This window comes from Macaca nemestrina, chromosome 5 (genome assembly GCF_043159975.1).
Source record: "Macaca nemestrina isolate mMacNem1 chromosome 5, mMacNem.hap1, whole genome shotgun sequence".
Taxonomy (NCBI): domain Eukaryota; kingdom Metazoa; phylum Chordata; class Mammalia; order Primates; family Cercopithecidae; genus Macaca; species Macaca nemestrina.
Genome location: NC_092129.1, coordinates 55223047 through 55248941, shown reverse-complemented (window position 1 = coordinate 55248941; position 25895 = coordinate 55223047).

The window sequence follows — 25895 nt, the reverse complement described above, 5'->3', positions numbered from 1 at the left end:
GGCCCTATAGTCTTCAAAGGGATCCGAAATATCTGTCCTCAGATTCCACAGAAATAAGGCTAGCAAAGAGATCCACGAAATACAGATATAACTCTGTGAGATGAATTAACAGAACACTAAGCAGTTTCTCAGAAAGCTTCTTTCCAGATTTCATCTGAGGATATTTCCTTTTTCACCATAGCCCTCTATGGGCTTCCAAATATCACTTTGCCAATTCCACAAGAACTGTCTTAGCGAAAGGCTTCTTGAGGGGAAAGCTGTAACTGTGTGAGATGATTTCACAGAACACAAAGAAGTTTCTCAGAAAGCTTCTTTCTCTTTGTTATCGGAGGATATTTCCTTTGGCCCTATAGTCTTCAAAGGGATCCGAAATATCTGTTCTCAGATTCCAGAGAAATAAGGCTAGCAAAGAGATCCACGAAATACAGATGTAAGTCTGTGAGATGAATTAACAGAACACTAAGCAGTTTCTCAGAAAGCTTCTTTCCAGATTTCATCTGAGGATATTTCCTTTTTCACCATAGCCCTCTATGGCTTCCAAATATCACTTTGCCAATTCCACAAGAACTGTCTTAGCGAAAGGCTTCTTGAGGGGAAAGCTGTAACTCTGTGAGATGATTTCACAGAACACAAAGAAGTTTCTCAGAAAGCTTCTTTCTCTTTGTTATCGGAGGATATTTCCTTTGGCCCTATAGTCTTCAAAGGGATCCGAAATATCTGTTCTCAGATTCCACAGAAATAAGGCTAGCAAAGAGATGCACGAAATACAGATGTAACTCTGTGAGATGAATTAACAGAACACTAAGCAGTTTCACAGAAAGCTTCTTTCCAGATTTCATCTGAGGATATTTCCTTTTTCACCATAGCCTTCTATGGGCTTCCAAATATCACTTTGCCAATTCCACTAGAACTGTCTTAGCGAAAGGCTTCTTGAGGGGAAAGCTGTAACTCTGTGAGATGATTTCACAGAACACAAAGAAGTTTCTCAGAAAGCTTCTTTGTCTTCGTTATCGGAGGATATTTCCTTTGGCCCTATAGTCTTCAAAGGGATCCGAAATATCTGTTCTCAGATTCCACAGAAATAAGGCTAGCAAAGAGATCCACGAAATACAGATATAACTCTGTGAGATGAATTAACAGAACACTAAGCAGTTTCTCAGAAAGCTTCTTTCCAGATTTCATCTGAGGATATTTCCTTTTTCACCATAGCCCTCTATGGGCTTCCAAATATCACTTTGCCAATTCCACAAGAACTGTCTTAGCGAAAGGCTTCTTGAGGGGAAAGCTGTAACTCTGTGAGATGATTTCACAGAACACAAAGAAGTTTCTCAGAAAGCTTCTTTCTCTTTGTTTTCGGAGGATATTTCCTTTGGCCCTATAGTCTTCAAAGGGATCCGAAATATCTGTTCTCAGATTCCACAGAAATAAGGCCAGCAAAGAGATCCACGAAATACAGATGTAACTCTGTGAGATGAATTAACAGGACACTAAGCAGTTTCTCAGAAAGCTTCTTTCCAGATTTCATCTGAGGATATTTCCTTTTTCACCATAGCCCTCTATGGGCTTCCAAATGTCACTTTGCCAATTCCACAAGAACTGTCTTAGCGAAAGGCTTCTTGAGGGGAAAGCTGTAACTCTGTGAGATGATTTCACAGAACACAAAGAAGTTTCTCAGAAAGCTTCTTTCTCTTTGTTATCGGAGGATATTTCCTTTGGCCCTATAGTCTTCAAAGGGATCCGAAATATCAGTTCTCAGATTCCACAGAAATAAGGCTAGCAAAGAGATCCACGAAATACAGATGTAACTCTGTGAGATGAATTAACAGAACACTAAGCAGTTTCTCAGAAAGCTTCTTTCCAGATTTCATCTGAGGATATTTCCTTTTTCACCTTAGCCCTCTATGGGCTTCCAAATATCACTTTGCCAATTCCACAAGAACTGTCATAGCGAAAGACTTCTTCAGGGGAAAGCTGTAACTCTGTGAGATGATTTCACAGAACACAAAGAAGTTTCTCAGAAAGCTTCTTTCTCTTTGTTATCGGAGGATATTTCCTTTGGCCCTATAGACTTCAAAGGGATCCGAAATATCTGTTCTCAGATTCCACAGAAATAAGGCTAGCAAAGAGATCCACGAAATACAGATGTAACTCTGTGAGATGAATTAACAGGACACTAAGCAGTGTCTCAGAAAGCTTCTTTCCAGATTTCATCTGAGGATATTTCCTTTTTCACCATAGCCCACTATGGGCTTCCAAATATCACTTTGCCAATTCCACAAGAACTGTCTTAGCGAAAGGCTTCTTGAGGGGAAAGCTGTAACTCTGTGAGACGATTTCAGAGAACACAAAGAAGTTTCTCAGAAAGCTTCTTTCTCTTTGTTTTCGGAGGATATTTCCTTTGGCCCTATAGTCTTCAAAGGGATCCGAAATATCTGTTCTCAGATTCCACAGAAATAAGGCTAGCAAAGAGATCCACGAAATACAGATGTAAGTCTGTGAGATGAATTAACAGGACACTTAGCAGTTTCTAAGAAAGCTTCTTTCCAGATTTCATCTGAGGATATTTCCTTTTTCACCATAGCCCTCTATGGGCTTCCAAATATCACTTTGCCAATTCCACAAGAACTGTCTTAGCGAAAGGCTTCTTGAGGGTAAAGCTGTAACTCTGTGAGATGATTTCACAGAACACAAAGAAGTTTCTCACAAATCTTGTTTGTCTTTGTTATCGGAGGATATTTCCTTTGGCCCTATAGTCTTCAAAGGGATCCGAAATACCTGTTCTCAGATTCCACAGAAATAAGGCTAGCAAAGAGATCCACGAAATACTGATGTAACTCTGTGAGATGAATTAACAGAACCCTAAGCAGTTTCTCTGAAACCTTCTTTCCAGATTTCATCTGAGGATATTTCCTTTTTCACCATAGCCCTCTATGGGCTTCCAAATATCACTTTGCCAATTCCACAAGAACTGTCTTAGCGAAAGGCTTCTTGAGGGGAAAGCTGTAACTCTGTGAGATGATTTCACAGAACACAAAGAAGTTTCTCAGAAAGCTTCTTTCTCTTTGTTATCGGAGGATATTTCCTTTGGCCCTATAGACTTCAAAGGGATCCGAAATATCTGTTCTCAGATTCCAGAGAAATAAGGCTAGCAAAGAAATCCACGAAATATAGATGTAAGTCTGTGAGATGAATTAACAGAACACTAAGCAGTTTCTCAGAAAGCTTCTTTCAAGATTTCATCTGAGGATATTTCCTTTTTCACCATAGCCCTCTATGGGCTTCCAAATATCACTTTCCCAGTTCCACAAGAACTGTCTTAGCGAAAGGCTTCTTGAGGGGAAAGGTGTAACTCTGTGAGATGATTTCACAGAACACAAAGAAGTTTCTCAGAAACCTTCTTTGTCTTTGTTATCGGAGGATATTTCCTTTGGCCCTATAGTCTTCAAAGGGATCCGAAATATCTGTTCTCAGATTCCACAGAAATAAGGCTAGCAAAGAGATCCACGAAATACAGATGTAACTCTGTGAGATGAATTAACAGAACACTAAGCAGTTTCTCAGAAAGCTTCTTTCCAGATTTCATCTGAGGATATTTCCTTTTTCACCATAGCCCTCTATGGGCTTCCAAATATCACTTTGCCAATTCCACAAGAACTGTCTTAGCGAAAGGCTTCTTGAGGGGAAAGCTGTAACTCTGTGAGATGATTTCACAGAACACAAAGAAGTTTCTCAGAAAGCTTCTTTCTCTTTGTTATCGGAGGATATTTCCTTTGGCCCTATAGTCTTCAAAGGGATCCGAAATATCTGTTCTCAGATTCCACAGAAATAAGGCTAGCAAAGAAATCCACGAAATACAGATGTAACTCTGTGAGATGAATTAACAGGACACTAAGCAGTTTCTCAGAAAGCTTCTTTCCAGATTTCATCTGAGGATATTTAATTTTTCACCATAGCCCTCTATGGGCTTCCAAATATCACTTTGCCAATTCCACAAGAACTGTCTTAGCGAAAGGCTTCTTGAGGGGAAAGCTGTAACTCTGTGAGATGATTTCACAGAACACAAAGAAGTTTCTCAGAAAGCTTCTTTCTCTTTGTTATCGGAGGATATTTCCTTTGGCCCTATAGTCTTCAAAGGGATCCGAAATATCTGTTCTCAGATTCCACAGAAATAAGGCTAGCAAAGAGATCCACGAAATACAGATGTAACTCTGTGAGATGAATTAACAGGACACTAAGCAGTTTCTCAGAAAGCTTCTTTCCAGATTTCATCTGAGGGTATTTCCTTTTACACCATAGCCCTCTATGGGCTTCCAAATATCACTTTGCCAATTCCACAAGAACTGTCTTAGCGAAAGGCTTTTTGAGGGGAAAGCTGTAACTCTGTGAGATGATTTCACAGAACACAAAGAAGTTTCTCAGAAAGCTTCTTTCTCTTTGTTATCGGAGGATATTTCCTTTGGCCCTATAGACTTCAAAGGGATCCGAAATATCTGTTCTCAGATTCCACAGAAATAAGGCTAGCAAAGAGATCCACGAAATACAGATGTAAGTCTGTGAGATGAATTAACAGAACACTAAGCAGTTTCTCAGAAAGCTTCTTTCCAGATTTCATCTGAGGATATTTCCTTTTTTACCATAGCCCTCTATGGCTTCCAAATATAACTTTGCCAATTCCACAAGAACTGTCTTAGCGAAAGGCTTCTTGAGGGGAAAGCTGTAACTCTGTGAGATGATTTCACAGAACACAAAGAAGTTTCTCAGAAAGCTTCTTTCTCTTTGTTATCGGAGAATATTTCCTTTGGCCCTATAGTCTTCAAAGGGATCCGAAATATCTGTTCTCAGATTCCACAGAAATAAGGCTAGCAAAGAGATCCACGAAATACAGATGTAACTCTGTGAGATAAATTAACAGAACACTAAGCAGTTTCTCAGAAAGCTTCTTTCCAGATTTCATCTGAGGATATTTCCTTTTTCACCATAGCCCTCTATAGCTTCCAAATATAACTTTGCCAAATCCACAAGAACTGTCTTAGAGAAAGGCTTCTTGAGGGGAAAGCTGTAACTCTGTGAGACGATTTCAGAGAACACAAAGAAGTTTCTCAGAAAGCTTCTTTCTCTTTGTTTTCGGAGGATATTTCCTTTGGCCCTATAGTCTTCAAAGGGATCCGAAATATCTGTTCTCAGATTCCACAGAAATAAGGCTAGCAAAGAGATCCACGAAATACAGATGTAAGTCTGTGAGATGAATTAACAGGACACTTAGCAGTTTCTAAGAAAGCTTCTTTCCAGATTTCATCTGAGGATATTTCCTTTTTCACCATAGCCCTCTATGGGCTTCCAAATATCACTTTGCCAATTCCACAAGAACTGTCTTAGCGAAAGGCTTCTTGAGGGTAAAGCTGTAACTCTGTGAGATGATTTCACAGAACACAAAGAAGTTTCTCAGAAAGCTTCTTTCTCTTTGTTATCGGAGGATATTTCCTTTGGCCCTATAGTCTTCAAAGGGATCCGAAATATCTGTTCTCAGATTCCACAGAAATAAGGCTAGCAATGAGATCCACGAAATACAGATATAACTCTGTGAGATGAATTAACAGAACACTAAGCAGTTTCTCAGAAAGCTTCTTTCCAGATTTCATCTGAGGATATTTCCTTTTTCACCATAGCCCTCTATGGGCTTCCAAATATCCCTTTGCCAATTCCACAAGAACTGTCTTAGCGAAAGGCTTCTTGAGGGGAAAGCTGTAACTCTGTGAGATGATTTCACAGAACACAAAGAAGTTTCTCAGAAAGCTTCTTTCTCTTTGTTATCGGAGGATATTTCCTTTGGCCATATAGTCTTCAAAGGGATCCGAAATATCTGTTCTCAGATTCCACAGAAAAAAGGCTAGCAAAGAGATAAACGAAATACAGATGTAACTCTGTGAGATGAATTAACAGAACACTAAACAGTTTCTCAGAAAGCTTCTTTCCAGATTTCATCTGAGGATATTTCCTTTTTCACCATAGCCCTCTATGGGCTTCCAAATATCACTTTGCCAATTCCACAATAACTGTCTTAGCGAAAGGCTTCTTGAGGGTAAAGCTGTAACTCTGTCAGATGATTTCACAGAACACAAAGAAGTTTCTCAGAAAGCTTCTTTCTCTTTGTTATCGGAGGATATTTCCTTTGGCCCTATAGTCTTCAAAGGGATCCGAAATATCTGTTCTCAGATTCCACAGAAATAAGGCTAGCAAAGAGATGCACGAAATACAGATGTAACTCAGTGAGATGAATTAACAGAACACTAAGCAGTTTCACAGAAAGCTTCTTTCCAGATTTCATCTGAGGATATTTCCTTTTTCACCATAGCCTTCTATGGGCTTCCAAATATCACTTTGCCAATTCCACTAGAACTGTCTTAGCGAAAGGCTTCTTGAGGGGAAAGCTGTAACTCTGTGAGATGATTTCACAGAACACAAAGAAGTTTCTCAGAAAGCTTCTTTGTCTTCGTTATCGGAGGATATTTCCTTTGGCCCTATAGTCTTCAAAGGGATCCGAAATATCTGTTCTCAGATTCCACAGAAATAAGGCTAGCAAAGAGATCCACGAAATACAGATATAACTCTGTGAGATGAATTAACAGAACACTAAGCAGTTTCTCAGAAAGCTTCTTTCCAGATTTCATCTGAGGATATTTCCTTTTTCACCATAGCCCTCTATGGGCTTCCAAATATCACTTTGCCAATTCCACAAGAACTGTCTTAGCGAAAGGCTTCTTGAGGGGAAAGCTGTAACTCTGTGAGATGATTTCACAGAACACAAAGAAGTTTCTCAGAAAGCTTCTTTCTCTTTGTTTTCGGAGGATATTTCCTTTGGCCCTATAGTCTTCAAAGGGATCCGAAATATCTGTTCTCAGATTCCACAGAAATAAGGCCAGCAAAGAGATCCACGAAATACAGATGTAACTCTGTGAGATGAATTAACAGGACACTAAGCAGTTTCTCAGAAAGCTTCTTTCCAGATTTCATCTGAGGATATTTCCTTTTTCACCATAGCCCTCTATGGGCTTCCAAATGTCACTTTGCCAATTCCACAAGAACTGTCTTGGCGAAAGGCTTCTTGAGGGGAAAGCTGTAACTCTGTGAGATGATTTCACAGAACACAAAGAAGTTTCTCAGAAAGCTTCTTTCTCTTTGTTATCGGAGGATATTTCCTTTGGCCCTATAGTCTTCAAAGGGATCCGAAATATCAGTTCTCAGATTCCACAGAAATAAGGCTAGCAAAGAGATCCACGAAATACAGATGTAACTCTGTGAGATGAATTAACAGAACACTAAGCAGTTTCTCAGAAAGCTTCTTTCCAGATTTCATCTGAGGATATTTCCTTTTTCACCTTAGCCCTCTATGGGCTTCCAAATATCACTTTGCCAATTCCACAAGAACTGTCATAGCGAAAGACTTCTTCAGGGGAAAGCTGTAACTCTGTGAGATGATTTCACAGAACACAAAGAAGTTTCTCAGAAAGCTTCTTTCTCTTTGTTATCGGAGGATATTTCCTTTGGCCCTATAGACTTCAAAGGGATCCGAAATATCTGTTCTCAGATTCCACAGAAATAAGGCTAGCAAAGAGATCCACGAAATACAGATGTAACTCTGTGAGATGAATTAACAGGACACTAAGCAGTTTCTCAGAAAGCTTCTTTCCAGATTTCATCTGAGGATATTTCCTTTTTCACCATAGCCCACTATGGGCTTCCAAATATCACTTTGCCAATTCCACAAGAACTGTCTTAGCGAAAGGCTTCTTGAGGGGAAAGCTGTAACTCTGTGAGACGATTTCAGAGAACACAAAGAAGTTTCTCAGAAAGCTTCTTTCTCTTTGTTTTCGGAGGATATTTCCTTTGGCCCTATAGTCTTCAAAGGGATCCGAAATATCTGTTCTCAGATTCCACAGAAATAAGGCTAGCAAAGAGATCCACGAAATACAGATGTAAGTCTGTGAGATGAATTAACAGGACACTTAGCAGTTTCTAAGAAAGCTTCTTTCCAGATTTCATCTGAGGATATTTCCTTTTTCACCATAGCCCTCTATGGGCTTCCAAATATCACTTTGCCAATTCCACAAGAACTGTCTTAGCGAAAGGCTTCTTGAGGGTAAAGCTGTAACTCTGTGAGATGATTTCACAGAACACAAAGAAGTTTCTCACAAATCTTGTTTGTCTTTGTTATCGGAGGATATTTCCTTTGGCCCTATAGACTTCAAAGGGATCCGAAATACCTGTTCTCAGATTCCACAGAAATAAGGCTAGCAAAGAGATCCACGAAATACTGATGTAACTCTGTGAGATGAATTAACAGAACCCTAAGCAGTTTCTCTGAAACCTTCTTTCCAGATTTCATCTGAGGATATTTCCTTTTTCACCATAGCCCTCTATGGGCTTCCAAATATCACTTTGCCAATTCCACAAGAACTGTCTTAGCGAAAGGCTTCTTGAGGGGAAAGCTGTAACTCTGTGAGATGATTTCACAGAACACAAAGAAGTTTCTCAGAAAGCTTCTTTCTCTTTGTTATCGGAGGATATTTCCTTTGGCCCTATAGACTTCAAAGGGATCCGAAATATCTGTTCTCAGATTCCAGAGAAATAAGGCTAGCAAAGAAATCCACGAAATATAGATGTAAGTCTGTGAGATGAATTAACAGAACACTAAGCAGTTTCTCAGAAAGCTTCTTTCAAGATTTCATCTGAGGATATTTCCTTTTTCACCATAGCCCTCTATGGGCTTCCAAATATCACTTTCCCAGTTCCACAAGAACTGTCTTAGCGAAAGGCTTCTTGAGGGGAAAGGTGTAACTCTGTGAGATGATTTCACAGAACACAAAGAAGTTTCTCAGAAACCTTCTTTGTCTTTGTTATCGGAGGATATTTCCTTTGGCCCTATAGTCTTCAAAGGGATCCGAAATATCTGTTCTCAGATTCCACAGAAATAAGGCTAGCAAAGAGATCCACGAAATACAGATGTAACTCTGTGAGATGAATTAACAGAACACTAAGCAGTTTCTCAGAAAGCTTCTTTCCAGATTTCATCTGAGGATATTTCCTTTTTCACCATAGCCCTCTATGGGCTTCCAAATATCACTTTGCCAATTCCACAAGAACTGTCTTAGCGAAAGGCTTCTTGAGGGGAAAGCTGTAACTCTGTGAGATGATTTCACAGAACACAAAGAAGTTTCTCAGAAAGCTTCTTTCTCTTTGTTATCGGAGGATATTTCCTTTGGCCCTATAGTCTTCAAAGGGATCCGAAATATCTGTTCTCAGATTCCACAGAAATAAGGCTAGCAAAGAAATCCACGAAATACAGATGTAACTCTGTGAGATGAATTAACAGGACACTAAGCAGTTTCTCAGAAAGCTTCTTTCCAGATTTCATCTGAGGATATTTAATTTTTCACCATAGCCCTCTATGGGCTTCCAAATATCACTTTGCCAATTCCACAAGAACTGTCTTAGCGAAAGGCTTCTTGAGGGGAAAGCTGTAACTCTGTGAGATGATTTCACAGAACACAAAGAAGTTTCTCAGAAAGCTTCTTTCTCTTTGTTATCGGAGGATATTTCCTTTGGCCCTATAGTCTTCAAAGGGATCCGAAATATCTGTTCTCAGATTCCACAGAAATAAGGCTAGCAAAGAGATCCACGAAATACAGATGTAACTCTGTGAGATGAATTAACAGGACACTAAGCAGTTTCTCAGAAAGCTTCTTTCCAGAATTCATCTGAGGGTATTTCCTTTTACACCATAGCCCTCTATGGGCTTCCAAATATCACTTTGCCAATTCCACAAGAACTGTCTTAGCGAAAGGCTTTTTGAGGGGAAAGCTGTAACTCTGTGAGATGATTTCACAGAACACAAAGAAGTTTCTCAGAAAGCTTCTTTCTCTTTGTTATCGGAGGATATTTCCTTTGGCCCTATAGACTTCAAAGGGATCCGAAATATCTGTTCTCAGATTCCACAGAAATAAGGCTAGCAAAGAGATCCACGAAATACAGATGTAAGTCTGTGAGATGAATTAACAGAACACTAAGCAGTTTCTCAGAAAGCTTCTTTCCAGATTTCATCTGAGGATATTTCCTTTTTTACCATAGCCCTCTATGGCTTCCAAATATAACTTTGCCAATTCCACAAGAACTGTCTTAGCGAAAGGCTTCTTGAGGGGAAAGCTGTAACTCTGTGAGATGATTTCACAGAACACAAAGAAGTTTCTCAGAAAGCTTCTTTCTCTTTGTTATCGGAGAATATTTCCTTTGGCCCTATAGTCTTCAAAGGGATCCGAAATATCTGTTCTCAGATTCCACAGAAATAAGGCTAGCAAAGAGATCCACGAAATACAGATGTAACTCTGTGAGATAAATTAACAGAACACTAAGCAGTTTCTCAGAAAGCTTCTTTCCAGATTTCATCTGAGGATATTTCCTTTTTCACCATAGCCCTCTATAGCTTCCAAATATAACTTTGCCAAATCCACAAGAACTGTCTTAGAGAAAGGCTTCTTGAGGGCAAAGCTGTAACTCTGTGAGATGATTTCACAGAACACAAAGAAGTTTCTCAGAAAGCTTCTTTCTCTTTGTTATCGGAGGATATTTCCTTTGGCCCTATAGTCTTCAAAGGGATTCGAAATATCTGTTCTCAGATTCCACAGAAATAAGGCTAGCAAAGAGATCCACGAAATACAGATGTAACTCTGTGAGATGATTTAACAGGACACTAAGCAGTTTCTCAGAAAGCTTCTTTCCAGATTTCATCTGAGGATATTTCCTTTTCCACCATAGCCCTCTATGGGCTTCCAAATATCACTTTGCCAATTCCACAAGAACTGTCTTAGCGAAAGGCTTCTTGAGGGGAAAGCTGTAACTCTGTGAGATGATTTCACAGAACACAAAGAAGTTTCTCAGAAAGCTTCTTTCTCTTTGTTATCGGAGGATATTTCCTTTGGCCCTATAGTCTTCAAAGGGATCCGAAATATCTGTTCTCAGATTCCACAGAAATAAGGCTAGCAAAGAGATCCACGAAATACAGATGTAACTCTGTGAGATGAATTAACAGGACACTAAGCAGTTTCTCAGAAAGCTTCTTTCCAGATTTCATCTGAGGGTATTTCCTTTTACACCATAGCCCTCTATGGGCTTCCAAATATCACTTTGCCAATTCCACAAGAACTGTCTTAGCGAAAGGCTTTTTGAGGGGAAAGCTGTAACTCTGTGAGATGATTTCACAGAACACAAAGAAGTTTCTCAGAAAGCTTCTTTCTCTTTGTTATCGGAGGATATTTCCTTTGGCCCTATAGACTTCAAAGGGATCCGAAATATCTGTTCTCAGATTCCACAGAAATAAGGCTAGCAAAGAGATCCACGAAATACAGATGTAACTCTGTGAGATGAATTAACAGAACACTAAGCAGTTTCTCAGAAAGCTTCTTTCCAGATTTCATCTGAGGATATTTCCTTTTTCACCATAGCCCTCTATGGCTTCCAAATATAACTTTGCCAATTCCACAAGAACTGTCTTAGCGAAAGGCTTCTTGAGGGGAAAGCTGTAACTCTGTGAGATGATTTCACAGAACACAAAGAAGTTTCTCAGAAAGCTTCTTTCTCTTTGTTATCGGAGGATATTTCCTTTGGACCTGTAGTCTTCAAAGGGATCCGAAATATCTGTTCTCAGATTACACACAAATAAGGCTAGCAAAGAGATCCACGAAATACAGATGTAAGTCTGTGAGATGAATTAACAGAACACTAAGCAGTTTCTCAGAAAGCTTCTTTCCAGATTTCATCTGAGGATATTTCCTTTTTCACCATAGCCCTCTATGGGCTTCCAAATATCACTTTGCCAATTCCACAAGAACTGTCTTAGCGAAAGGCTTCTTGAGGGTAAAGCTGTAACTCTGTGAGATGATTTCACAGAACACAAAGAAGTTTCTCAGAAAGCTTCTTTGTCTTTGTTATCGGAGGATATTTCCTTTGGCCCTATAGTCTTCAAAGGGATCCGAAATATCTGTTCTCAGATTCCACAGAAATAAGGCTAGCAAAGAGATCCACGAAATACAGATGTAACTCTGTGAGATGAATTAACAGAACACTAAGCAGTTTCTCAGAAAGCTTCTTTCCAGATTTCATCTGAGGATATTTCCTTTTTCACCATAGCCCTCTATGGGCTTCCAAATATCACTTTGCCAATTCCACAAGAACTGTCTTAGCGAAAGGCTTCTTGAGGGTAAAGCTGTAACTCTGTCAGATGATTTCACAGAACACAAAGAAGTTTCTCAGAAAGCTTCTTTCTCTTTGTTATCGGAGGATATTTCCTTTGGCCCTATAGTCTTCAAAGGGATCCGAAATATCTGTTCTCAGATTCCACAGAAATAAGGCTAGCAAAGAGATCCACGAAATACAGATGTAAGTCTGTGAGATGAATTAACAGAACACTAAGCAGTTTCTCAGAAAGCTTCTTTCCAGATTTCATCTGAGGATATTTCCTTTTTCACCATAGCCCTTATAGCTTCCAAATATCACTTTGCCAATTCCACAAGAACTGTCTTAGCTAAAGGCTCCTTGAGGGGAAAGCAGTAACTCTGTGAGATGATTTCACAGAACACAAAGAAGTTTCTCAGAAAGCTTCTTTCTCTTTGTTATCGGAGGATATTTCCTTTGGCCCTATAGACTTCAAAGGGATCCGAAATATCTGTTCTCAGATTCCACAGAAATAAGGCTAGCAAAGAGATCCACGAAATACAGATGTAACTCTGTGAGATGAATTAACAGGACACTAAGCAGTCTCTAAGAAAGCTTCTTTCCAGATTTCATCTGAGGATATTTCCTTTTTCACCATAGCCCTCTATGGGCTTCCAAATATCACTTTGCCAATTCCACAAGAACTGTCTTAGCGAAAGGCTTCTTGAGGGGAAAGCTGTAACTCTGTGAGATGATTTCACAGAACACAAAGAAGTTTCTCAGAAAGCTTCTTTCTCTTTGTTATCGGAGGATATTTCCTTTGGCCCTATAGTCTTCAAAGGGATCCGAAATATCTGTTCTCAGATTCCACAGAAATAAGGCTAGCAAAGAGATCCACGAAATACAGATGTAAGTCTGTGAGATGAATTAACAGAACACTAAGCAGTTTCTCAGAAAGCTTCTTTCCAGATTTCATCTGAAGATATTTCCTTTTTCACCATAGCCCTCTATGGGCTTCCAAATATCACTTTGCCAATTCCACAAGAACTGTCTTAGCGAAAGGCTTCTTGAGGGGAAAGCTGTAACTCTGTGAGATGATTTCACAGAACACAAAGAAGTTTCTCAGAAAGCTTCTTTCTCTTTGTTATCGGAGGATATTTCCTTTGGCCCTATAGACTTCAAAGGGATCCGAAATATCTGTTCTCAGATTCCACAGAAATAAGGCTAGCAAAGAGATCCACGAAATACAGATATAACTCTGTGAGATGAATTAACAGGACACTAAGCAGTTTCTAAGAAAGCTTCTTTCCAGATTTCATCTGAGGATATTTCCTTTTTCACCATAGCCTTCTATGGCTTCCAAATATCACTTTGCCAATTCCACAAGAACTGTCTTAGCGAAAGGCTTCTTGAGGGGAAAGCTGTAACTCTGAGAGATGATTTCACAGAACACAAAGAAGGTTCTCAGAAAGCTTCTTTCTCTTTGTTATCGGAGGATATTTCCTTTGGCCCTATAGTCTTCAAAGGGATCCGAAATATCTGTTCTCAGATTCCACAGAAATAAGGCTAGCAAAGAGATCCACGAAATACAGATGTAAGTCTGTGAGATGAATTAACAGAACACTAAGCAGTTTCTCAGAAAGCTTCTTTCCAGATTTCATCTGAGGATATTTCCTTTTTCACCATAGCCCTTATAGCTTCCAAATATCACTTTGCCAATTCCACAAGAACTGTCTTAGCTAAAGGCTCCTTGAGGGGAAAGCAGTAACTCTGTGAGATGATTTCACAGAACACAAAGAAGTTTCTCAGAAAGCTTCTTTCTCTTTGTTATCGGAGGATATTTCCTTTGGCCCTATAGACTTCAAAGGGATCCGAAATATCTGTTCTCAGATTCCACAGAAATAAGGCTAGCAAAGAAATCCACGAAATACAGATGTAACTCTGTGAGATGAATTAACAGGACACTAAGCAGTCTCTAAGAAAGCTTCTTTCCAGATTTCATCTGAGGATATTTCCTTTTTCACCATAGCCCTCTATGGGCTTCCAAATATCACTTTGCCAATTCCACAAGAACTGTCTTAGCGAAAGGCTTCTTGAGGGGAAAGCTGTAACTCTGTGAGATGATTTCACAGAACACAAAGAAGTTTCTCAGAAAGCTTCTTTCTCTTTGTTATCGGAGGATATTTCCTTTGGCCCTATAGTCTTCAAAGGGATCCGAAATATCTGTTCTCAGATTCCACAGAAATAAGGCTAGCAAAGAGATCCACGAAATACAGATGTAAGTCTGTGAGATGAATTAACAGAACACTAAGCAGTTTCTCAGAAAGCTTCTTTCCAGATTTCATCTGAAGATATTTCCTTTTTCACCATAGCCCTCTATGGGCTTCCAAATATCACTTTGCCAATTCCACAAGAACTGTCTTAGCGAAAGGCTTCTTGAGGGGAAAGCTGTAACTCTGTGAGATGATTTCACAGAACACAAAGAAGTTTCTCAGAAAGCTTCTTTCTCTTTGTTATCGGAGGATATTTCCTTTGGCCCTATAGACTTCAAAGGGATCCGAAATATCTGTTCTCAGATTCCACAGAAATAAGGCTAGCAAAGAGATCCACGAAATACAGATATAACTCTGTGAGATGAATTAACAGGACACTAAGCAGTTTCTAAGAAAGCTTCTTTCCAGATTTCATCTGAGGATATTTCCTTTTTCACCATAGCCTTCTATGGCTTCCAAATATCACTTTGCCAATTCCACAAGAACTGTCTTAGCGAAAGGCTTCTTGAGGGGAAAGCTGTAACTCTGAGAGATGATTTCACAGAACACAAAGAAGGTTCTCAGAAAGCTTCTTTCTCTTTGTTATCGGAGGATATTTCCTTTGGCCCTATAGTCTTCAAAGGGATCCGAAATATCTGTTCTCAGATTCCACAGAAATAAGGTTATCAAAAAGATCCACGAAATACAGATGTAACTCTGTGAGATGAATTAACAGAACACTAAGCAGTTTCTCAGAAAGCTTCTTTCCAGATTTCATCTGAGGATATTTCCTTTTTCACCATAGCCCACTATGGGCTTCCAAATATCACTTTGCCAATTCCACAAGAACTGTCTTAGCGAAAGGCTTCTTGAGGGGAAAGCTGTAACTCTGTGAGACGATTTCAGAGAACACAAAGAAGTTTCTCAGAAAGCTTCTTTCTCTTTGTTTTCGGAGGATATTTCCTTTGGCCCTATAGTCCTCAAAGGGATCCGAAATATCTGTTCTCAGATTCCACAGAAATAAGGCTAGCAAAGAGATCCACGAAATACAGATGTAAGTCTGTGAGATGAATTAACAGGACACTTAGCAGTTTCTAAGAAAGCTTCTTTCCAGATTTCATCTGAGGATATTTCCTTTTTCACCATAGCCCTCTATGGGCTTCCAAATATCACTTTGCCAATTCCACAAGAACTGTCTTAGCGAAAGGCTTCTTGAGGGGAAAGCTGTAACTCTGTGAGATGATTTCACAGAACACAAAGAAGTTTCTCACAAATCTTGTTTGTCTTTGTTATCGGAGGATATTTCCTTTGGCCCTATAGTCTTCAAAGGGATCCGAAATACCTGTTCTCAGATTCCACAGAAATAAGGCTAGCAAAGAGATCCACGAAATACTGATGTAACTCTGTGAGATGAATTAACAGAACCCTAAGCAGTTTCTCTGAAACCTTCTTTCCAGATTTCATCTGAGGATATTTCCTTTTTCACCATAGCCCTCTATGGGCTTCCAAATATCACTTTGCCAATTCCACAAGAACTGTCTTAGCGAAAGGCTTCTTGAGGGGAAAGCTGTAACTCTGTGAGATGATTTCACAGAACACAAAGAAGTTTCTCAGAAAGCTTCTTTCTCTTTGTTATCGGAGGATATTTCCTTTGGCCCTATAGACTTCAAAGGGATCCGAAATATCTGTTCTCAGATTCCAGAGAAATAAGGCTAGCAAAGAAATCCACGAAATATAGATGTAAGTCTGTGAGATGAATTAACAGAACACTAAGCAGTTTCTCAGAAAGCTTCTTTCCAGATTTCATCTGAGGATATTTCCTTTTTCACCATAGCCCTCTATGGGCTTCCAAATATCACTTTCCCAGTTCCACAAGAACTGTCTTAGCGAAAGGCTTCTTGAGGGGAAAGGTGTAACTCTGTGAGATGATTTCACAGAACACAAAGAAGTTTCTCAGAAACCTTCTTTGTCTTTGTTATCGGAGGATATTTCCTTTGGCCCTATAGTCTTCAAAGGGATCCGAAATATCTGTTCTCAGATTCCACAGAAATAAGGCTAGCAAAGAGATCCACGAAATACAGATGTAACTCTGTGAGATGAATTAACAGAACACTAAGCAGTTTCTCAGAAAGCTTCTTTCCAGATTTCATCTGAGGATATTTCCTTTTTCACCATAGCCCTCTATGGGCTTCCAAATATCACTTTGCCAATTCCACAAGAACTGTCTTAGCGAAAGGCTTCTTGAGGGGAAAGCTGTACCTGTGTGAGATGATTTCACAGAACACAAAGAAGTTTCTCAGAAAGCTTCTTTCTCTTTGTTATCGGAGGATATTTCCTTTGGCCCTATAGTCTTCAAAGGGATCCGAAATATCTGTTCTCAGATTCCACAGAAATAAGGCTAGCAAAGAGATCCACGAAATACAGATGTAACTCTGTGAGATGAATTAACAGGACACTAAGCAGTTTCTCAGAAAGCTTCTTTCCAGATTTCATCTGAGGGTATTTCCTTTTACAACATAGCCCTCTATGGGCTTCCAAATATCACTTTGCCAATTCCACAAGAACTGTCTTAGCGAAAGGCTTTTTGAGGGGAAAGCTGTAACTCTGTGAGATGATTTCACAGAACACAAAGAAGTTTCTCAGAAAGCTTCTTTCTCTTTGTTATCGGAGGATATTTCCTTTGGCCCTATAGACTTCAAAGGGATCCGAAATATCTGTTCTCAGATTCCACAGAAATAAGGCTAGCAAAGAGATCCAAGAAATACAGATGTAAGTCTGTGAGATGAATTAACAGAACACTAAGCAGTTTCTCAGAAAGCTTCTTTCCAGATTTCATCTGAGGATATTTCCTTTTTCACCATAGCCCTCTATGGCTTCCAAATATAACTTTGCCAATTCCACAAGAACTGTCTTAGCGAAAGGCTTATTCAGGGGAAAGCTGTAACTCTGTGAGATGATTTCACAGAACACAAAGAAGTTTCTCAGAAAGCTTCTTTCTCTTTGTTATCCGAGGATATTTCCTTTGGACCTGTAGTCTTCAAAGGGATCCGAAATATCTGTTCTCAGATTACACAAAAATAAGGCTAGCAAAGAGATCCACGAAATACAGATGTAAGTCTGTGAGATGAATTAACAGAACACTAAGCAGTTTCTCAGAAAGCTTCTTTCCAGATTTCATCTGAGGATATTTCCTTTTACACCATAGCCCTCTATGGGCTTCCAAATATCACTTTGCCAATTCCACAAGAACTGTCTTAGCGAAAGGCTTCTTGAGGGTAAAGCTGTAACTCTGTGAGATGATTTCACAGAACACAAAGAAGTTTCTCAGAAAGCTTCTTTGTCTTTGTTATCGGAGGATATTTCCTTTGGCCCTATAGTCTTCAAAGGGATCCGAAATATCTGTTCTCAGATTCCACAGAAATAAGGCTAGCAAAGAGATCCACGAAATACAGATGTAACTCTGTGAGATGAATTAACAGAACACTAAGCAGTTTCTTAGAAAGCTTCTTTCCAGATTTCATCTGAGGATATTTCCTTTTTCACCATAGCCCTCTATGGGCTTCCAAATATCCCTTTGCCAATTCCACAAGAACTGTCTTAGCGAAAGGCTTCTTGAGGGGAAAGCTGTAACTCTGTGAGATGATTTCACAGAACACAAAGAAGTTTCTCAGAAAGCTTCTTTCTCTTTGTTATCGGAGGATATTTCCTTTGGCCCTATAGTCTTCAAAGGGATCCGAAATATCTGTTCTCAGATTCCACAGAAAAAAGGCTAGCAAAGAGATAAACGAAATACAGATGTAACTCTGTGAGATGAATTAACAGAACACTAAACAGTTTCTCAGAAAGCTTCTTTCCAGATTTCATCTGAGGATATTTCCTTTTTCACCATAGCCCTCTATGGGCTTCCAAATATCACTTTGCCAATCCAACAATAACTGTCTTAGCGAAAGGCTTCTTGAGGGTAAAGCTGTAACTCTGTCACATGATTTCACAGAACACAAAGAAGTTTCTCAGAAAGCTTCTTTCTCTTTGTTATCGGAGGATATTTCCTTTGGCCCTATAGTCTTCAAAGGGATCCGAAATATCTGTTCTCAGATTCCACAGAAATAAGGCTAGCAAAGAGATCCACGAAATACAGATGTAAGTCTGTGAGATGAATTAACAGAACACTAAGCAGTTTCTCAAAAAGCTTCTTTCCAGATTTCATCTGAGGATATTTCCTTTTTCACCATAGCCCTTATAGCTTCCAAATATCACTTTGCCAATTCCACAAGAACTGTCTTAGCGAAAGGCTTCTTGAGGGGAAAGCAGTAACTCTGTGAGATGATTTCACAGAACACAAAGAAGTTTCTCAGAAAGTTTCTTTCTCTTTGTTATCGGAGGATATTTCCTTTGGCACTATAGACTTCAAAGGGATCCGAAATATCTGTTCTCAGATTCCAGAGAAATAAGGCTAGCAAAGAAATCCACGAAATACAGATGTAAGTCTGTGAGATGAATTAACAGAACACTAAGCAGTTTCTCAGAAAGCTTCTTTCCAGATTTCATCTGAGGATATTTCCTTTTTCACCATAGCCCTCTATGGGCTTCCAAATATCACTTTGCCAATTCCACAAGAACTGTCTTAGCGAAAGGCTTCTTGAGGGTAAAGCTGTAACTCTGTGAGATGATTTCACAGAACACAAAGAAGTTTCTCAGAAAGCTTCTTTCTCTTTGTTATCGGAGGATATTTCCTTTGGCCCTATAGACTTCAAAGGGATCCGAAATATCTGTTCTCAGATTCCACAGAAATAAGGCTAGCAAAGAGATCCACGAAATACAGATGTAACTCTGTGAGATGAATTAACAGAACACTAAGCAGTTTCTCAGAAAGCTTCTTTCCAGATTTCATCTGAGGATATTTCCTTTTTTACCATAGCCCTCTATGGCTTCCAAATATAACTTTGCCAATTCCACAAGAACTGTCTTAGCGAAAGCCTTCTTGAGGGGAAAGCTGTAACTCTGTGAGGTGATTTCACAGAACACAAAGAAGTTTCTCCGAAAGCTTCTTTCTCTTTGTTATCGGAGAATATTTCCTTTGGCCCTATAGTCTTCAACGGGATCCGAAATATCTGTTCTCAGATTCCACAGAAATAAGGCTAGCAAAGAGATCCACGAAATATAGATGTAAGTCTGTGAGATGAATTAACAGAACACTAAGCAGTTTCTCAGAAAGCTTCTTTCCAGATTTCATCTGAGGATATTTCCTTTTTCACCATAGCCCTCTATGGGCTTCCAAATATCACTTTCCCAGTTCCACAAGAACTGTCTTAGCGAAAGGCTTCTTGAGGGGAAAGGTGTAACTCTGTGAGATGATTTCACAGAACACAAAGAAGTTTCTCAGAAACCTTCTTTGTCTTTGTTATCGGAGGATATTTCCTTTGGCCCTATAGTCTTCAAAGGGATCCGAAATATCTGTTCTCAGATTCCACAGAAATAAGGCTAGCAAAGAGATCCACGAAATACAGATGTAACTCTGTGAGATGAATTAACAGAACACTAAGCAGTTTCTCAGAAAGCTTCTTTCCAGATTTCATCTGAGGATATTTCCTTTTTCACCATAGCCCTCTATGGGCTTCCAAATATCACTTTGCCAATTCCACAAGAACTGTCTTAGCGAAAGGCTTCTTGAGGGGAAAGCTGTAACTCTGTGAGATGATTTCACAGAACACAAAGAAGTTTCTCAGAAAGCTTCTTTCTCTTTGTTATCGGAGGATATTTCCTTTGGCCCTATAGTCTTCAAAGGGATCCGAAATATCTGTTCTCAGATTCCACAGAAATAAGGCTAGCAAAGAAATCCACGAAATACAGATGTAACTCTGTGAGATGAATTAACAGGACACTAAGCAGTTTCTCAGAAAGCTTCTTTCCAGATTTCATCTGAGGATATTTAATTTTTCACCATAGCCCTCTATGGGCTTCCAAATATCACTTTGCCAATTCCACAAGAACTGTCTTAGCGAAAGGCTTCTTGAGGGGAAAGCTGTAACTCTGTGAGATGATTTCACAGAACACAAAGAAGTTTCTCAGAAAGCTTCTTTCTCTTTGTTATCGGAGGATATTTCCTTTGGCCCTATAGTCTTCAAAGGGATCCGAAATATCTGTTCTCAGATTCCACAGAAATAAGGCTAGCAAAGAGATCCACGAAATACAGATGTAACTCTGTGAGATGAATTAACAGGACACTAAGCAGTTTCTCAGAAAGCTTCTTTCCAGATTTCATCTGAGGGTATTTCCTTTTACACCATAGCCCTCTATGGGCTTCCAAATATCACTTTGCCAATTCCACAAGAACTGTCTTAGCGAAAGGCTTTTTGAGGGGAAAGCTGTAACTCTGTGAGATGATTTCACAGAACACAAAGAAGTTTCTCAGAAAGCTTCTTTCTCTTTGTTATCGGAGGATATTTCCTTTGGCCCTATAGACTTCAAAGGGATCCGAAATATCTGTTCTCAGATTCCACAGAAATAAGGCTAGCAAAGAGATCCACGAAATACACATGTAACTCTGTGAGATGAATTAACAGAACACTAAGCAGTTTCTCAGAAAGCTTCTTTCCAGATTTCATCTGAGGATATTTCCTTTTTTACCATAGCCCTCTATGGCTTCCAAATATAACTTTGCCAATTCCACAAGAACTGTCTTAGCGAAAGGCTTCTTGAGGGGAAAGCTGTAACTCTGTGAGATGATTTCACAGAACACAAAGAAGTTTCTCCGAAAGCTTCTTTCTCTTTGTTATCGGAGAATAATTCCTTTGGCCCTATAGTCTTCAAAGGGATCCGAAATATCTGTTCTCAGATTCCACAGAAATAAGGCTAGCAAAGAGATCCACGAAATATAGATGTAAGTCTGTGAGATGAATTAACAGAACACTAAGCAGTTTCTCAGAAAGCTTCTTTCCAGATTTCATCTGAGGGTATTTCCTTTTACACCATAGCCCTCTATGGGCTTCCAAATATCACTTTGCCAATTCCACAAGAACTGTCTTAGCGAAAGGCTTTTTGAGGGGAAAGCTGTAACTCTGTGAGATGATTTCACAGAACACAAAGAAGCTTCTCAGAAAGCTTCTTTCTCTTTGTTATCGGAGGATATTTCCTTTGGCCCTATAGACTTCAAAGGGATCCGAAATATCTGTTCTCAGATTCCACAGAAATAAGGCTAGCAAAGAGATCCACGAAATACAGATGTAACTCTGTGAGATGAATTAACAGAACACTAAGCAGTTTCTCAGAAAGCTTCTTTCCAGATTTCATCTGAGGATATTTCCTTTTTTACCATAGCCCTCTATGGCTTCTAAATATAACTTTGCCAATTCCACAAGAACTGTCTTAGCGAAAGGCTTCTTGAGGGGAAAGCTGTAACTCTGTGAGATGATTTCACAGAACACAAAGAAGTTTCTCCGAAAGCTTCTTTCTCTTTGTTATCGGAGAATATTTCCTTTGGCCCTATAGTCTTCAAAGGGATCCGAAATATCTGTTCTCAGATTTCACAGAAATAAGGCTAGCAAAGAGATCCACGAAATACAGATGTAACTCTGTGAGATTAATTAACAGAACACTAAGCAGTTTCTCAGAAAGCTTCTTTCCAGATTTCATCTGAGGATATTTCCTTTTTCACCATAGCCCTCTATGGCTTCCAAATATAACTTTGCCAAATCCACAAGAACTGTCTTAGAGAAAGGCTTCTTGAGGGCAAAGCTGTAACTCTGTGAGATGATTTCACAGAACACAAAGAAGTTTCTCAGAAAGCTTCTTTCTCTTTGTTATCGGAGGATATTTCCTTTGGCCATATAGTCTTCAAAGGGATCCGAAATATCTGTTCTCAGATTCCACAGAAATAAGGCTAGCAAAGAGATCCACGAAATACAGATGTACCTCTGTGAGATTAATTAACAGAACACTAAGCAGTTTCTCAGAAAGCTTCTTTCCAGATTTCATCTGAGGATATTTCCTTTTTCACCATAGCCCTCTATGGCTTCCAAATATCACTTTGCCAATTCCACAAGAACTGTCTTAGCGAAAGGCTTCTTGAGGGGAAAGCTGTAACTCTGTGAGATGATTTCACAGAACACAAAGAAGTTTCTCAGAAAGCTTCTTTCTCTTTGTTATCGGAGAATATTTCCTTTGGCCCTTTAGTCTTCAAAGGGATCCGAAATATCTGTTCTCAGATTCCACAGAAATAATGCTAGCAAAGAGATCCACGAAATACAGATGTAACTCTGTGAGATGAATTAACAGAACACTAAGCAGTTTCTCAGAAAGCTTCTTTCCAGATTTCATCTGAGGATATTTCCTTTTTCACCATAGCCCTCTATGGCTTCCAAATATAACTTTGCCAAATCCACAAGAACTGTCTTAGAGAAAGGCTTCTTGAGGGCAAAGCTGTAACTCTGTGAGATGATTTCACAGAACACAAAGAAGTTTCTCACAAAGCTTCTTTCTCTTTGTTATCGGAGGATATTTCCTTTGGCCCTATAGTCTTCAAAGGGATCCGAAATATCTGTTCTCAGATTCCACAGAAATAAGGCTAGCAAAGAGATCCACGAAATACAGATGTAACTCTGTGAGATGAATTAACAGGACACTAAGCAGTTTCTCAGAAAGCTTCTTTCCAGATTTCATCTGAGGATATTTCCTTTTACACCGTAGCCCTCTATGGGCTTCCAAATATCACTTTGCCAATTCCACAAGAACTGTCTTAGCGAAAGGCTTCTTGAGGGGAAAGCTGTAACTCTGTGAGATGATTTCACAGAACACAAAGAAGTTTCTCAGAAAGCTTCTTTCTCTTTGTTATCGGAGGATATTTCCTTTGGCCCTATAGTCTTCAAAGGGATCCGAAATATCTGTTCTCAGATTCCACAGAAATAAGGCTAGCAAAGAGATCCACGAAATACAGATGTAACTCTGTAAGATGAATTAACAGAACACTAAGCAGTTTCACAGAAAGCTTCTTTCCAGATTTCATCTGAGGATATTTCCTTTTTCACCATAGCCCTCTATGGGCTTCCAAATATCACTTTGCCAATTCCACAAGAACTGTCTTAGCGAAAGGCTTCTTGAGGGGAAAGCTGTAACTCTGTGAGATGATTTCACAGAACACAAAGAAGTTTCTCAGAAAGCTTCTTTCTCTTTGTTATCGGAGGATATTTCCTTTGGCCCTATATTCTTCAAAGGGATCCGAAATAACTGTTCTCAGATTCCACAGAAATAAGGCTAGCAAAGAGATCCACGAAATACAGATGTAACTCTGTGAGATGAATTAACAGGACACTAAGCAGTTTCTCAGAAAGCTTCTTTCCAGGTTTCATCTGAGGATATTTCCTTTTACACCATAGCCCTCTATGGGCTTCCAAATATCACTTTGCCAATTCCACAAGAACTGTCCTAGCGAAAGGCTTCTTGAGGGGAAAGCTGTAACTCTATGAGATGATTTCACAGAACACAAAGAAGTTTCTCAGAAAGCTTCTTTCTCTTTGTTATCGGAGGATATTTCCTTTGGCCCTATAGACTTCAAAGGGATCCGAAATATCTGTTCTCAGATTCCACAGAAATAAGGCTAGCAAAGAGATCCACGAAATACAGATGTAACTCTGTGAGATGAATTAACAGAACACTAAGCAGTTTCTCAGAAAGCTTCTTTCCAGATTTCATCTGAGGATATTTCCTTTTTCACCATAGACCTCTATGGGCTTCCAAATATCACTTTGCCAATTCCACAAGAACTGTCTTAGTGAAAGGCTACTTGAGGGGAAAGCTGTAACTCTGTGAGATGATTTCACAGAACACAAAGAAGTTTCTCAGAAAGCTTCTTTCTCTTTGTTATCGGAGGATATTTCCTTTGGCCCTATAGTCTTCAAAGGGATCCGAAATATCTGTTCTCAGATTCCACAGAAATAAGGCTAGCAAAGAGATCCACGAAATACAGTTGTAACTCTGTGAGATGAATTAACAGAACACTAAGCAGTTTCTCAGAAAGCTTCTTTCCAGATTTCATCTGAGGATATTTCCTTTTTCACCATAGCCTTCTAAGGGCTTCCAAATATCACTTTGCCAATTCCACAAGAACTGTCTTAGCGAAAGGCTTCTTGAGGGGAAAGCTGTAACTCTGTGAGATGATTTCACAGAACACAAAGAAGTTTCTCAGAAAGCTTCTTTCTCTTTGTTATCGGAGGATATTTCCTTTCGCCCTATAGACTTCAAAGGGATCCGAAATATCTGTTCTCAGATTCCACAGAAATAAGGCTAGCAAAGAGATCCACGAAATACAGATGTAACTCTGTGAGATGAATTAACAGAACACTAAGCAGTTTCTCAGAAAGCTTCTTTCCAGATTTCATCTGAGGATATTTCCTTTTTCACCATAGCCCTCTATGGCTTCCAAATATAACTTTGCCAACTCCACAAGAACTGTCTTAGCGAAAGGCTTCTTGAGGGGAAAGCTGTAACTCTGTGAGATGATTTCACAGAACACAAAGAAGTTTCTCAGAAAGCTTCTTTCTCTTTGTTATCGGAGAATATTTCCTTTGGCCCTATAGTCTTCAAAGGGATCCGAAATATCTGTTCTCAGATTCCACAGAAATAAGGCTAGCAAAGAGATCCACGAAATACAGATGTAACTCTGTGAGATGAATTAACAGAACACTAAGCAGTTTCTCAGAAAGCTTCTTTCCAGATTTCATCTGAGGATATTTCCTTTTTCACCATAGCCCTCTATGGCTTCCAAATATAACTTTGCCAAATCCACAAGAACTGTCTTAGAGAAAGGCTTCCTGAGGGCAAAGCTGTAACTCTGTGAGATGATTTCACAGAACACAAAGAAGTTTCTCAGAAAGCTTCTTTCTCTTTGTTATCGGAGGATATTTCCTTTGGCCCTATAGTCTTCAAAGGGATCCGAAATATCTGTTCTCAGATTCCACAGAAATAAGGCTAGCAAAGAGATCCACGAAATACAGATGTAACTCTGTGAGATGAATTAACAGGACACTAAGCAGTTTCTCAGAAAGCTTCTTTCCAGATTTCATCTGAGGATATTTCCTTTTACACCATAGCCCTCTATGGGCTTCCAAATATCACTTTGCCAATTCCACAAGAACTGTCTTAGCGAAAGGCTTCTTGAGGGGAAAGCTGTAACTCTGGGATATGATTTCACAGAACACAAAGAAGTTTCTCAGAAAGCTTCTTTCTCTTTGTTATCGGAGGATATTTCCTTTGGCCCTATAGACTTCAAAGGGATCCGAAATATCTGTTCTCAGATTCCACAGAAATAAGGCTAGCAAAGAGATCCACGAAATACAGATGTAACTCTGTGAGATGAATTAACAGAACACTAAGCAGTTTCTCAGAAAGCTTCTTTCCAGATTTCATCTGAGGATATTTCCTTTTTCACCATAGACCTCTTTGGGC